Source organism: Lampetra planeri, chromosome 18 (assembly GCF_965212315.1).
Source record: "Lampetra planeri chromosome 18, kcLamPlan1.2.h2, whole genome shotgun sequence".
NCBI classification, from domain to species: domain Eukaryota; kingdom Metazoa; phylum Chordata; class Hyperoartia; order Petromyzontiformes; family Petromyzontidae; genus Lampetra; species Lampetra planeri.
The window spans coordinates 10,603,207-10,619,216 of NC_136124.1; the positions used below are offsets into that span (position 1 = coordinate 10,603,207).

A 16,010-nucleotide genomic window follows, 5' to 3' on the forward strand; every position below is an offset into this window, starting at 1 on the left:
GTGGAACGCGTCCGAAGTGCACCGCGGGAGATGGAGCGATGAAATCCAGCTCACGTGCACGTCCTCTGTGTATTGCCGCACCTCAGGATTGTAAGGGGGGTAGGCCTTCATCCAGCAGTGGATTGATCATGGCCACCTCCGATTAGCACGGTTGAGTAGGTACGGTGCGAAAGAAGTTCAACGTACACACGCATACATGATGGTGATTTATGTTTGCCAATTGCTGCGAGGCAGAAGTGGTGGCGTTGTTGGAGGGAGGGGGATAGGGGGAGGGGGATAGGGGGAGGGAGGGGGATAGGGGGAGGGAGCGATGGAGGGAGAGGGGGGGCTCCATGGGAGGATGTTGAGGGCAGCGAGTGAGTGGTCTGTGAGAAGGAGGGAGGGGGCAGGAGGAGGAGGGAGGGGGGGCATATCCCCAGTGCATTGTTTGCCCTGCCAAGGGAGCGTTGTCATGGGAACGCAACTTGAGTCATTGTTTTTATGTTTTATCAAAAAAAGATTTCCGCCCAGGCAGCGGAGCAACTGCTGGCGTGAGGTCATCCACGTGCAGGGGCGAGACGCAGCGAGGCAATCAAACACACGCGCATCTGTGAACGCACGACTCCCCGGCACGGCTCTCTGCAGGCAGGCGGTTTGCCGTTAACATCGCCCAATTAATTGGGACGTTCGCCCAATTTAGTTGTTTTTTTGTGTTTTCTTTTGTTTTTGCAACCGGCCAGGATGGCTTCAGTGGCGGAGCGAGGCTGCTCGCAATGGGAAGTTCGCGAGAGTCAAATCCTCGTTGGTTGGCGGTTGAGTCGGCATCAACGTTCCTCCCTCCGGGGGGGTGGGGGTCGATAAAATGCGGCAACCACTTTGTGGGAGAAGTCAACGGTCGTTGTATCTATGTAGGAGCCTTCTCCCCGCCATGGGAATGTGGAATATCCACCACCGGCCCAGCACCGCGAACAGCAGATGAGCATTGCCTCAATGCTTATTTGGAGAGCAAAAAAAGAATCACCTTGGCTTTCTCTTTGCAAGCTTATTCCATGCAGTTGTCGTTTTCATAATTTCCATATTTATATCGTGCTGGTTGTTACATGTTTCAAACCTTTGAGCCCTGGGCGAATTGTGTCTGCCAATCTTCGTGGAGGCTGCGCTTAAAAAAACAACATTTACCTACGGCAAGTTGCAATGCCCCTTTATGAACGCGGCAGAGCGTTAAGCCGAAATCCCACGGCTCTCTCTCAGGAGGAGGGTCCCGATCCATGAGCATGTTGAGGAAGTACCCGGAGACAGTCCACCACACATTGAAGGGGGCTGCACAGATAGAGTCAAGAATCCATCGCTGTACTGGCATCATGGCACAGCACAATCCTACAACACCCGATGTTCCCTGCGCTGTCTCCCACCCAAGTACTAGCCGGGACCAGCGCTGCTTAGCTTCTGAGATCTGACGAGATCGGGTAGTATTCGAGGTGAAACTAAAACTATAAGTGTCTATTTAAAGCTTTCGTGACTGCAGGGATTCATATTCTTGGTTCTTTCGGTAAAGTCACGTAGAAGGGAAATGATAAAATAATACAAATAAAACAATAACATTCTCACATTGTCGTATTGTTTATTAGTATTATTATTTTTTCCCTTCGACGTGACTTTACCGAAAGAACCAAGAATATAAAACTATATTATTTTGTATTTTACCAGCTAAGGCCCACTAACCGATGTAGCTCTTTGTCAGAAGCGAGCTGGCTATCACGATTGATAACGAAGTGGCGTATCATGTGTAAATGTATAGCTGCCAAAGACTCTAAACGCGTGAGGTTGATCATAAATGTGGAGGGGAAAACTCGAGGACCCCAAAAAATAATCCACGCGACCACGGGGAGAAAGAGAGAGAGACATTCAAACTCCAAATATACAGCAGCAGGCGTCAGGCATCGAAATTGAATCCACGACCTCCTGCATACCAGGCGAGGTAGTTAACATCTCGCCACCGTGGGAGAGATGATACAGGAAAACTCAATCAATTCCGTCCGTCCATTTACCTACCCAGACGATCGCAAAAGGTGGCAAATTCAAACGCAAGCAATACGTGTACATACACTCGCCTGGGGTTCACCCCGTAACGTGACCATCGTCAACAACTCTCCCGTCTGAGTCAGCGAACAATGAGGCAGAGGACAATCTGGGCACGTGCGATCGAGCGGAGTGCCAAACTCGGCTAACGACATGCATATGTTTGAGCCACTTCCACCCAAAACACGATACGACTGTACGAGAGCTGTTACAGGCCGACACGAACGATGCACCAGCCAAGCACTGTAGCACCCTCGGGAGGACGATACGATCGCGAGGCTTTTGGGGAAGATAACGATCGCTTCCTGGAGGAGCTCTAGGCAAACGGGGAGCGAAACGTCGGATGTCGTGCCTTGCATCGCGCGGTACAACTGAGAAAACGCCTCGATCGGAGAGAGCTGCCTTGGAATTAAATTATATTTTTGTGGAGAAAAAACATTTAAATCACCTCTGGAAAAACGGGAGTGAATATCCGTGGAATGTTTGGAAATGTTAACAAAATATTTAAAATACGGTTCAGAATGTGCTCAAGACAAAATATATAATCCAGATCACTTTCCACGACCCAGGTTTGTCCAAATATTTTTTTTTGGTACTTAACTCAGCATAGCGCTTAAGGAGCATAAACCATCACGTGAACTCCAGTCACCCTCTCAGCCGCTTTTGGCTCGCCTTCGACCAAAGATGGTCACCGCATCGCGTGGCGCTTTCAGATGCGCTTGTGCGGCCGTCTGGAACGCTCTTCCTTCCGATATTACGAAGCCACTGGAAGCTATGCACTTTTAAATCATCATCTCGGTTGAAAACTAATTTCTTTAGAACTGCTTTTTGTGTTTAGTTTGTTGTCCTTCCCCCCGCACCTCCGATCAGCACGGTTGGCTACGGTACGGTGCGAAAGAAGTTCAACACACCAATACCCGCCACTCGCCACTAAGTGACGGTGACATAACCACGGTGCCTATGCCAGGCCAGGTGCACTTTGAGGCCACGTCAAGTGTCGAAGGCTCACTAGCACGAGGTCATGGGACGGACCCAGCAGGTGCCATGGGTTGGCTAACTGAGATGACTGGCAGATGCTGCCAGGCTGTACCCCCCTCTACCGTACGTATGTTCAACATGCATGTCCCCTGATACCCCCCGCCGCCCCGATCACGGAGTGACTTAGTCCCCTACCCACCGCGTACGTTCTTCGCGATCGTGCCGTGCGGCTCTCCGACGTGGTCGCTCGGCTTTATGCCGCGCGTCGCTCGGCACGGCGTCCGACGTTTCGCTCCGCACGCCGGGAACGGGGAACTTCGGCAGTCTTGCCGAACAGCACCCACGCGGCGGCGGGGGTGGCACAAGCCCGAAAACGCATCAGAGAGCCGTTGTTGATGCCCCTCCCGCGCCGGTTGTGAAATGGGTGGCGTAGTCCCCTGGTGAAGAGCCCACCTCTAATGTAACCGTCATTAGGGTCCCAGCTGTGCATTTATCTCAGGCGCCGTCACGCGTGAGAACATGTTAATTGCGTTTTGTGTTGGACGGCGGCGAACGCGTTGATGCCGGTTCGCGGTCGCGGAGATCCGCAATTCTTCAAGCCCAAGGTCAGCTGACATTGGGGGGCGGGGGACCATCCAATTAAAATTATGACAATTTACTGCATGGTCACAATCAAACGCAAGAATGACAACCCAACAAACATCCCACTTTGCTAACTGATTGGGGGCAAGAGCTGTTAGCAAGCGTCTATTAATCCTGACAGGGCACTCCAGGGAGTTGTGGAACAGCCATTGCCAATCGCACGCCCGGCCACGGTGGTGTTAAGTCCCTTGCCTGGTTTGCAGGAGGTCGTGGGTACGATCCCGACCCTGACGCCTTCTGTATATTCTTGGTTCTTTCGGTAAAGTCACGTAGTTAGAAAACACAAATCTAATGAAAAGCAAAAAACCCACGACGTTTCGATCGCAACACAAGCGGTCTTTTTGATTTAAAGCTTTCGTGACTGCAGGGATTCATATTCTTGGTTCTTTCGGTAAAGTCACGTAGAAGGGAAACAATAAAATAATAAAAATATAAAACAATACAAATTCTCACGACGTTTCGACTGCAACACAAGCAATCATCATCACACCTGGTGAATTTTTGTTGTTTAATATTTTTAAATCCTTTATATTAAGTTCGCGTGCTTGCTTGCTTGCTTGCGTGCTTGCTTGCTTGCGTGCTTGCTTGCTTGCCTACGACCGTGCAAATCTTTCGGTCGTTTTTTAACCCACTTCCCGTGATCCAATCGAGCTGACATTTTCCACACAGACTCGTTGTGCGAGACGGTTAATGTTCGTGAAAAAAAATTCCCAAAATTTTACACTTTTTAGGCAAAAAATTTTCATTTTACATATATTCAAATATAACTCATTCATGGCTTTGGCTGAACGTCAGAGTGTAAGAGCCCAGAGCGTAACCCCTCCACATGCCGAGGCGGAGTAGCGCAGTTGGTAGCGCCCTCGCTTCCCATGCCAAAGGTCTCGGGATCGATCCCCGCGTCCTCCACAGGCGAATATATTTTAAAATCCTTTATATTAAGTTCGCTGCCACGCATATAAAGGATTTATAGTGAAAAACTTTGTTTTTACGGGTTATACTTATTATTATTGTATCATTTCCCTTCTACGTGACTTTACCGAAAGAACCAAGAATATAACACAAGCGGTCTTATTCATGTGGAGAAAAAAATAGGCAAGCTTCCAAATGCAGCTGCTTATGAATTTTGAGGCTTGCCCCCTCGATTTCTCTCCGCCTGAAGAAAACCGCTTGTGTTGCGATTGAAACGTCGTGGGTTTTTGGCTTTTCATTTAGATTTTTGTTTTCTATCGACGTCACTTTACCGAAAGAATCAAGACTATTAATTCCTGCAGTCACGAAAGTTTTAAGCCTGCTGTATATTTTTGAGTTTGCGTGTTCTCCCCGTAGTCGCGTGGATTTGTTTCGCTTCACATCTAGAATCAACATGCGTTACGAGTATTTGACTGCTATAAATTTCCACACGACGATAAGCCACTTTGTTGAGCTATCATTTGTGGCCAGGTCGCTTCTGAAAAAGAGCGATAATAGCTCAGTGCGCCTTACCTGGCAAAACAAAAAAAGTTTATAGTTTAAATAGTTTATAATCTCCCAAGTACAGATGTTTGCACAATGGGCCCGAGTACATTTCTCATGCAAGGCCCAGTCGACCTGGAGAAGGCACAGGTCAAATTCAAAGATTAAAAAAATGGAACCCACGTCACCGGGGTCATCGCCGGTTGACAAAAAAACGTCGCTCAGCTGTCGTTTGTTATTGTTCGTGCTGCGAGCTCCACTATAATCCCACGTCCCACGTGATACTGTGGTGCGTGACACAACGCCGGGAACGGGGATCAGGTTTCCAAACAACAAAAACCTCGGGACGGGAGAGACGGTCCCCGTGGCTGGCGGCGGTGACGAGACTTCAGCGACGGCGCGATTGAAGAGCGGTTCGCAAAATTCGAATCCAGCGGGCCGCCCTCAGTGACTATTGCGGACGGATTAACCCTATTAGCCGTGACGAGGCTGCAGCGTGTAGTACGTGGCGCGTGTCGTGACGGGTACTGCAAAATCCGACCGCGTCCGTCCGGTGCTCGCCCGAGCTGCGTTGGCTTCGGGTTGCCGAACGAATACATCGTTGCATCCACAAAGTGCTCGCCACAAATGAACCACAATGCCTCGCTGCTGATCTCGTCAAGAAGCACAAACCATCGCCACGCGAACTCCGGTGATCTTGGCAACAGCGGATTTTGGCTGGTCATAGAACACAGGCGGTCACCGCATCGCGCGCTTTCAGATGCGCTTCTGCGGCCGTCTGGAACGCTCTTCCTTCCTATATTAGCAAGCCACTGGAGCTATGCACTTTTAAATAAATTAGATTGAAAACGAATTTCTTTAGAACAGTTTTTTTTGTGTTAAGTTTGTTGTCCTTCCCCCGCACCTTCGATAAGCACGCTTGGCTACGTACAGTGCAAAAGAAGTTCAACATACATTCGAAAACTTACAAAAAAATCCATGAGCCGTCCACTTCACGGTGATTGTTGTTGTCGTTGTTTTATTTTTTATTTTATAAGAACCCAACCGTAGAGTCTCTTTTACGAGGCACACGTGAAAACCAGACGCGCGGCAAACCAAAGGCATCATCGCCTTTGTCGGGGACGAGGCCTTCAAAGGGGAAGGTTGGAGCCACCGCGGGGGCCACGGCGGGCGTCGTTTAAGAGCCCCACACCCCACGCTGCCCCCCCTCACCGCCCCCGCCCCCCGCCGCCCCCGCCCCCCCCCTCACGAAAAATATTACACGCAAATTACTCAATTGAGATGACACAGGGCACCATTGACCGCCCCCAATCCCCCCATCAATTCCCCCCCTCCACCTCACCACCTTCTTAAAAAAAAGTATTGGCAGAACTTTACTGAGAAAAGAGTCGTGAGAATCAGCGGGGCTTTCCCGAGTAAACAAGGGGAAAAGCAAGAATAATGATAATAATGACAACCCATGAGCCAGCCGCTCGAAGCCTTGCCATTGCCACGAGCTTCCCTGTCCTGCTTCACATTCATTATGAATTATAACCTTCAAATCTCCGAACAGCGCGCGTGGTGAGAGTCGCTTGTTTAAGCGGCCAAGTGCCGGCGAGCGTGCGGGGGCCAGTTGTGGGAACATCTGTGGCACAACCCTGGGTGCACCTGGGTTCGATACCCGGTGACAGCAAGCGGCACGCGAACCTCTCCCTTGGACACGGTGGTGCGGCGTGGTGAACATCAGCGCCGGGATGATATTTTTCGGCCACACACGGGCTCAGCCACATGAACTTAACTCTTCTCATATTCTTTGGTTCTTTCGGTAAAGTCACGTAGATAAAAAAAAACGTGAAAAAAATAATAAAAATATAAAAACATTTGTATTTCATATTAATAAAAGCATTTAAAAAATATTATTTTATTCACTTTATTTTTCTTAGAATTTTTTTCTATCTACGTGACTTTACCGAAAGAATCGAAGAATATAAATTCCTGCAGTCACGAAAGTTTTAAGTCAAAATTTCACCTCTTCCCCTTTGCCAATTCTCTTCCCTCCTCCCGCCCCTCCACTCCCCTGTCCCAACCTCGTCTCCGCACACCTCTCGATTGGGGTCACCCATTCCTCTTCCCTTGCACGCCTCTACCATCTAAATCATTTCTCCTTTCGCCGTGTTTTTTTTAATTATTATCTTAAGCGCCTTGAGCTAAGGCGCTCTACGAATATAAAATAAGGGTGGTGGCCTTAATAGGTGCTCGCTAACAGCACTTGGTTATATGGCTTAAACTACTAAACACATTCCTGCGGAGGGAGCTGGTAGGACCGTTGGGTTGCTCGGTCAATGGCCAGGGTCAACGGCGGCGTGGTGTATTCCGCAAATATGCCCGACTGTGAGGGCGGGCACAAGCCGGCGTGAGTAGGTTAAACGTTGAGTTTTATAAGGGCACCACGGTATGACCAGCCCCTCCCCTCCCCACCCAGCCCCACCCCTCCCACCCCACCCAGCCCCTCCCCACCCTCCCCTCCCCACCCAGCCCCACCCTCCCCACCCAGCCCCTCCCCACCCTCCCCTCCCCACCCTGCCCCTCCCTACCCACCCAGCCCCTCCCCACCCTCCCCTCCCCACCCAGCCCCTCCCCACCCTCCCCTCCCCACCCAGCCCCACCCAGCCCCTCCCCACCCAGCCCCACCCTCCCCACCCAGCCCCTCCCCACCCTCCCCTCCCCACCCTGCCCCTCGCTACCCACCCAGCCATTCCCTTCACGACGGATGGACAGACACAATAATCCCCTGTGGGCTGGTGTAACCAGGAGGTTCCTACCAGTATAAGGGCGCCTTTATCGATGGGAACTTTTTGCCAGTATCCAAAAAGGTCGCATAGATATCACTGCTCGACCTGAGCAATACGTGTTCTGATACTTGAATTGTCTTGGCATTATTCACCTTTTGCCATTCTCTGATCTAACATAAAGAAATGTGTCTCTGGTGTATATATTATAATAATATATAATTATATATAATTATCAGAGCATGTTTGTTTGCATGTTTTTGCCACAAGCATGCGTGGTTAATGCAGACATGATGCCTTGCAAAAGGTTTTCTATTTGGTAAAAACCTATTATTAGTTTTTTCATATCTATTGTATTGCCAGAAAGGGTAAAACAGATTCTTATTTTTTCATCATAAAGGCAGTGCCTTTGTCTAAACTATGTATTGATACCCAAACCTGAAGCTTCTTATTTGAAGTTAGATATTTCCCGGAATTGACTACAAATCTCGGCTGAGTGTCAACTCATCCCATCTTACTGCCATGGTCATTTAAAGGAGCGCAACTGCACGTGAAGCCAACAGCCCCCCCCCTTTTTGCCCTGTAAACAGACCCCCCCCCAACATGCAAGCCGCTATATAGTATTGGGGGACAGGCATTGTTAGCGAGCCCCTAGTAAGGCCAGCATGTCAACATGGAGAGGGCGTGGTATGGTCGACCCCAAGACACCAGTGCTAATGTTTGCACACCATAGCAGGTACTCATTTAAGGCTGAGTCGACCTAGAGGACATGCAGGACCAATTCAGATATCACTCACCGCTGACGTTAGCCATGTCCACGAACTCAAGTCTCTGGGTTCGCAACGCCATGTATTAACCGCTGTGCCATTGTAAATACGGTACATATATATACAAAGACCCCCGTGTAGCCTTTAACAGAATGTTGGGGTAAGTGCTGTTAGCAAGCAACTGTGAAAGTTAGGATGGCACACAGGGTGGTGGTGCGGCCAACACCACGCCCAGCCGCTTTTGTCTCTCCCGTGCCGATGTTCACTCGCCGCACCTGGTGCTAATTTTAGGCTCAGTCGACCTAGGGGAGGGCCAGAAACAGTTCAAATATTCAGCAATGTTATTGGTCGTGGTTACCCAGAATAGACCATGGAACGCATAAGATCTCAATGTCCGATTCACAAATACATCACAGCGATACATTCCGCTACTCTGGCCCAACCACCCAAACACTAAAATATCAAGTGTTGCTCTACATCAACGTTCGCTTTAGCGAAGGTCGGCCTTGAGCAGGAATCGAACTCGGGTTATTGGGCTTGAAGCGCAATGTACTAACCATTACACCACCGCTCCCCCTTACATGTACAAGACAAAAACAGAGATCCCCCGTATAGCCTTAACAAACTTTTGGGGCAAGTGCTGTTAGCGAGCACCTATAAAGGCCGGCACGGCACACGAGGGGGTGGGTGGCCAGGGCCACGCCCGACCGCCTTTGTCTCCCCAGTGGGCGATGTTTACACACCGCAGCAGGTACTCATTCAAGGCTGAGTCGACTTAGGGGAGGTCCAGGACCGGTTCTGATAATCGTCACCGGTGCTGGCCATGTGAGCGGGAAGTGAAATCAGGTCACTGGCTTCGTAGTGCATCGCGACAACCACTGCGCCATCGCCCCTCACTCCACACACGTGTGCACACACGTGCACACGCGTGCACACGTGGCAGGGTTACTAAGCGCGCGCGTGTCGGGAGGGAGATTTCACAGCGGGAGCGCGAGGACGGCTGCCTGCGGAGATAACGCAGGTGGGGCTCGGTATCTACCGGAGCACCCTGGCCACGCTCGGACGCGCCGGAGCCATCGTCCGGCGAACACATTTCCTCCCCACGCCACCGCCGCCGCCTCTCCAATATTAATCAGAGTTGTGTACCAGGCGAGCGGACACGCTGGCCAACACCTGGGCGAACATAATGGCCGATGAATATTTAACACCTGGGTAAAACATTGGTGAGACGACAGCCCTTGCCCGCGTGCGAGCGAGCGAGCGAGCGAACACGCACGGCACTGCGGCGGCGACGCAGCGTGCTGTCGAGAGTGCAGGCGGTGCAACTGCACCGGGGGGGGGGGGGTCGGAGGGGGTCACGCCCAGTAAACGTGCAACTTTTAGCCAACGTTGGAATGGCGATGGGCAAGGCACCTGGCTACGAGGAGGTCGGGTACCGAGGACAGGGGGCCGATTATAATTAATTTGATTACACCAGGGCCCCATACCAACCACGCCGCTGTTGGCCGTGTAAAATCAGTAGCGGTCTGTTGGGGTAATCAAAGAGTGGGTGTTTATGCGACGTGTTGGCCCTCGTCGTCGGAGTGTCAGCGTTAATAGGCGCAGGCGCGGAGCAACTTGCCCTGGCGGTCTGATCGTTTTGGGGGTCCTCTGTCCTTGTTTTATAAATAGCCGATGCTCTGAGCAGTCCAAGTATTCGAAGAATGAGACGGTTAGTGACCTGTGAAGTAACAAAGGCAAAGATCCCCCGTGTAGCCTCAACAGACTGTTGGGGCAAGTGCTGTTAGCGAGCAGCACTTATGAAGGCCGGCGCTGTGGCACACGAGGAGTTGGGTGACCAACACCACGCTCGGCCGCCTTTGTCTCCCCCAGTGGCGATGTTTTTATACACCGCGACAGGTACTCATTTGAGGCTGAGTCGACCTAGGAGAGGCCCACGACCGGTTCAGATAATCATCACTGGTGTTGGTAGCCATGAGCGGGAATGGAACTCGGTCCCCCGGGTTCGTAGCACAACGCAGTGCTGACCGCCACAGTACCGCTCCCCATAGTGAAGTAACACGCACACACACATCAATAAAACCAAAGCTAAAGATTGTGGTTTGTTTTCCACCGTATAAATCAAAATAAATTACAGCCTCCCCCCCACCCAGTAGATCTGAGATTATATCATGGCCTTGCTGCGCTGTTTCAGTCACATGGGTTGTCTGACCGCACTTCGCCGGCTTGGCGAAGAGGGAGGGGAGCAGCCAATCACCGAATTTGTATATCACTCGCCACCAATGTTAGCCGCGACCAGGAATCAAAGTTAGGTGGCCAGGTCTGATGGCGCAGTGCACCACCACACCGTCATCCACCGCACGCAGCTTTACCGCTAACCGTACGAATGGACCCAAAGGGGCGATGGATTTTCTTGCTCGCGTTTTGCCTACGATCACACACGACCCCGAATGCCTCCGGATGCCGTCGCACCTCAGACACGAAGCAGGCGCTGGGCCCGCTTGGCGCGGCTGACGGGAGGATTGCCTGGAGATGGCCGCCCAGGGGCCATAACAGCAGCGGAGCGCCGCCCGAATCCATCGGCGAGGCCCCCGTGAGCAATGAATCCCCTCTGTGGGCTCCCGCGTTTTTGATCCCGCAAGTACTCTTTGGTTAAACTCAAGAAAATATTCGCCACGCGTCCCAGCGCGCGGGGAGCCCCTGGCGTGAAGATCCCTTCGCTCGCGACCCGGTCGGTGAGCCTCTCACCATGACCCGGATAAAACGGCAAGTAAAGTAAAAATGTAAAAAAAAGGAATCAACTACACGTGTAAATGTTTAAACACTTAGACCCGGACGTTGTTTTTTTTTAGGGGGGGTGGGGGGGAGTTCTGGGTAGGAAGAAAAACGTGAAGACAAAAGGCGGAAGAGCTCACGGGAAGGGAGAGGCAAAACTCCACGACCAAAAGGAAGAGAACCTTGACGTGCCAGAGATAGAGACCCCCCACCCCCACCCACCCACATCTTCTCTTTTGTCGGATTATAGTGGTGGTGGTGGGTGGGGGGGGTAAGCGGTAGGGTGGGGGGGGAGGTCAATGAAGAGGTGAGATGTGACCGTGGAAGGTGGCGGGGTGGGGGGAGGGGGATTTGTCCGGGCGGTGGTGCGTGCGCGCGCAGCTCGCGTGCTCGAAGTGACGGGGACGAGGGATGTTCTTGGCGCACGGGAGGGTGGAATCCGTTCGGAAAAGTCGCTCCTTGTCTCGTGCGCCCCGGAGCCCTATAAATATCGCGCCGCGGACGCATTCCACAACGCACGCACGGACAGGGCGCGTGCCTCCCTGCGCCCGCCACGGTCGACCTGCCACCACCAGCACCCACCCACCACCACCCACCACCCACCACCTCCACACACCCACCACCTCCACCCGCCACCACCACCACCCACCACCACCCACCAACCACCGCCACCACCACCACAACCCACCACCACCCACCACCCGCCACCACCCACCACCACCCACCAACCACCGCCACCACCACCACACACCCACTACCTCCACCCGCCACCACCAGCACCCAGCACCCACCACCACCCGCCACCACCACCAGCACTCACCCACCACGACCCACCACCACCCACCCACCACCCACCACCCACCACCCACCACCACCACCACCCGGCACCACCAGCACCCACCCACACCCCGCCACCACCACCGCACCCACCACCACCAACTTTTACGAACGACTGGGTGTTTAAGGTTAGCGATTTGTCATATTATCCGACTGTATAGTAAATTAAAAAACAATTACTTTACTATGCAAGTTTAAAAATGTGTGTTTTAATATGTATGGAGATTTTTTTTTATTTAGGGCCCCCTTTATAACAACCCAAGCGACAGTCCCCGCACTAGCTGAACCCGGCGCTGCCCCCCCCCCCGTCCTCTGTCCTCTGGCAATACGCGGAGGATTCGTCCGACGGTGTCGATGGCGTGCGAGTTGCGCGTGTGTGGGTGTGTGTGGGTGTGTGTGTGAGTGTGTGGGTGTGTGTGTGAGTGTGTGTGGCTGTGGGTGTGTGGGAGTGTGTGTGGGGGGGTGCGGACGCCTTTAACCCTCGCACGCTCCGCATTCTTGACCCCCCCCCCCCTCGGGGCGCCGCGCCACCGAGAGGAGCGCCCCGGGGGGTCGTCCGAAGTGGAGTCCGCACCGCAGCGAGGAGGGGGCCCCGCGACGTGACATTTGAGAGCCCTGACCCCGCTGGTGGGGGGGGTGGTGGTGGTGGTAGGGGGGTGGTGGTGGTGGTGGGGGGGTGGTGGTGCTGGTGGGGGGGTGGTGCTGGTGCTGGTGGGGGGGTGGTGGTGGTGGTGGTGGGGTGGGGGTGGTGGTGGTGGTGGGGGGGGTGTTGTGGTGGAGAAGGGAGCCGGGGTATCGCAGCCACGCTGTGACTCTCCGGCACGCCGAGTTCCATTCCCGCTCGCGGCCAACTACCGGTGGCGATTGTCTGAACCGGTCGTGGGCCTCCCCTAGGTCAACCCAGCCTCAAATTAGTACCCGGTGCGGTGTGTAAACATCGCCGCTAGGTGGGGAGACAAAGGCGGCCGGGCGTGGTACTGGCCACCCACCGCCCTCGTGTGCCGTGCCGGCTTTCTTAGGCGCTCCTCGCTAACAGCACTTGCCCCAACAGTCTGTTAAGGCTACACGGTGGGAGGATCTTTGTCTTTAGTGGTAGAGGAACTGCAGAGCGCAGAACTTTTGAGGGAGAAGGTTTGGGTCAGGAGCAGACAAGAGGGGAAAGCAATAATTGTTGTTGCTGTTGATGTTGTTGTTATTATCGCTGTTGTCGTTGCGATGGTTAAACGTGGTTGCCGAGCGCAGGCCCAAAGCGTTAATCGGCCGGCCGCAACAATCACCGTCAAAACCTGGAATTCGTCAAAGTTAAGGCGACTCGTCCGTGAGGTTGCGACCACGACCTCGCCGCTGTCACCAACTCCACCGCGTCTAAGCGCTTCCTGCCCCCAGCTTGGAGGTTTCTGTCGCGCAAAAAAGAACGAAAATGAGCGTTGTTTGTTTGTAAACGAAGCCGGTCTGAAGGGGGGGGGGGGCGGCAGCTGGTAAGCACCCACCCACCTCCCTCCTCCCGACCCCCGCGCGATGTTTAAAGGTCCCATTCCCACAGGAGCCACCCACAGCCTAAAAATAGATGAACCCAGAGGCAGCCGCTGGTGGCGTTGGGGAAGGGGGTCGAAGCGCGCTCGGGGAGTCAGATGTCGCGCATTCCGCACGGCGGCGGCGGCGGCATCACGGGCAGCAGATACACGTCCATCACGTCGCGCGCAACAGGCAAAGGTCCCCCGTGTAGCCTTCGACAGACCGCCGGGGGCAAGTGCTCAAGTGCTGCTCGCGAGTAGCGACCCGATGATGACACGCAACGGGGCGGGTGGCCACCAGCGGCACGCCCCGGACGCCGCCTTTGTCTCCCCCGGTGCTGGGGGTTTTACGCACCGCGACAAGGAACTCATTTTGAGGCTGAGTCGATGTAGGAGAGGCCCAGGGCCGGTGGTTCAAGTCGTCGTCACTGGCGTTAACCGTGAGCGGGAATCGAACTTGGGTGGTCGGGTTCGTTACGCAGCGTAGCGCTAACCATTACACTGCCCGCTCCCCACGTACACACACACACATACACGCGTTCACACAAAGACAACAGACACACACACACGTGGCTTCATGAACCTCGGCTGTGAAACCCACGAGAAACGCCAAAGGTGTTTCCTGCTCACAAGAGCTCGGGGGAGCCCCCAACCTCCCGTTTACAGCCGCGAGCCACTCGAGCTCATTCCACATTCCTATGGCGGGGAACGGTTAGACCCCCCCCCCCACTCACACACACAGGATGAGCACCGCGGACCTCCCACGAAGCGCCACTTTGCTCCTCGCTTCATCGACTCGGGAGGGGGGGGTGTCGGGAGGGCTGCCGTCAACACACCCCGGCGGGGCATGCAAACTCCATCATCCTCTTCATCATCATCATCCTCGTCATCATCATCATCTTCTTCATCCTCGTCATCATCATCATCTATTTAAAGCTTTCGTGACTGCAGGGATTCATCTTCTTGGTTCTTTCGGTAAAGTCACGTAGAATGGAAACAATTAAAATAATAAAATAAAACATAATAAAATAATTCTCACGACGTTTCGGACACAACGCAAGCAGCCGTCATCAGGTGAAGACCAGGTCTGTCGGGGAGACACCTGATGACGGCTACTTGCGTTGTGGCCGAAACGTCGTGAGAATTATTTTATTATGTTTTATTTTACTATTTTTATTGTTTACATTCTACGTCACTTTACCGAAAGAACCAAGAAGATCATCATCATCGTCATCCTAGGGGCACAGGTGCCCTCTTGAGAGAGACGCCCGCGATGTTGGCAGCAAGGCGGGAGGGACAAGCGACGGGGGACGCCGGTGGAGACCCTTGGAGTCTGGGGCCGAGACGTTTGCCGCGGGGTGGGATGTGAGGAGGAGGAGGGCCCGGTTACCGAGACGGGCATTAGAAGGGTCTCCAACGAGGACACGATGACGCCTCAGACCATAATGGTGGGAAGCTGTCAGGGCAGATCGATGGGCCTCTGTGCGAGTTTATGGATCTCTGCGTGTGTGAGTCTATGGGTGTCCATTCGCTGCTATCTGAGATGAGGTGGTGGTCTCTGTGCGAGTCAATGGATCTCTCTGTGTGTGAGTCTATGGCTGTCTATTGGCTGCTATCTGAGATCAGATGGTGGTCTCTGTTGCGAGTCAATGGATCTCTCTGTGTGCATGAGTCTATGGGTGTCTATTCGCTGCTATCTGAGATCAGGTGGTGGAATACTGTCAGGGCAGCTCTATGGATCTATGTGTGAGGCCATGGCTATCTATGTGAGTCTATGGGTCTCTGTGTGAGTCTAACATCAGGTGGTGGGATACTGTCAGGGCAGCTCTATGGATCTCTGTGTGAGGCCATGGCTATCTATGTGAGTCTATGGGTCTCTGTGTGAGTCTAAGATCAGGTGGTGGGATACTGTCAGGGCAGCTCTATGGATCTCTGTGTGAGGCCATGGCTATCTATGTGAGTCTATGGGTCTCTGTGTGAGTCTAAGATCAGGTGGTGGGATACTGTCAGGGCAGCTCTATTGATCTCTGTGTGAGGCCATGGCTATCTATGTGAGTCTATAGGTATCTGTGTGAGTCTAAGATCAGGTGGTGTGGACACTCTCAGGTCAGCTCTATGGATCGCTGTCCGTGGAGGTCCATGGCTCTCTATCTGTGTGTGTCTATGGGTCTCTGTGTGAGTCTAAGACTAGGTGGTGGGATACCATCAGGGCTCTACCC

The 16,010-nt window shown here is 53.1% G+C and overlaps 1 protein-coding gene across 1 annotated transcript in view; it reads right to left on the minus strand.

Annotated features, from left to right (window-relative positions):
• The window catches only part of LOC144723636 (spectrin beta chain, non-erythrocytic 1-like), a 155,197-nt gene that overhangs the window by 120,822 nt on the left and 18,365 nt on the right, over positions 1 to 16,010 (minus strand). The window lies entirely within an intron of this gene.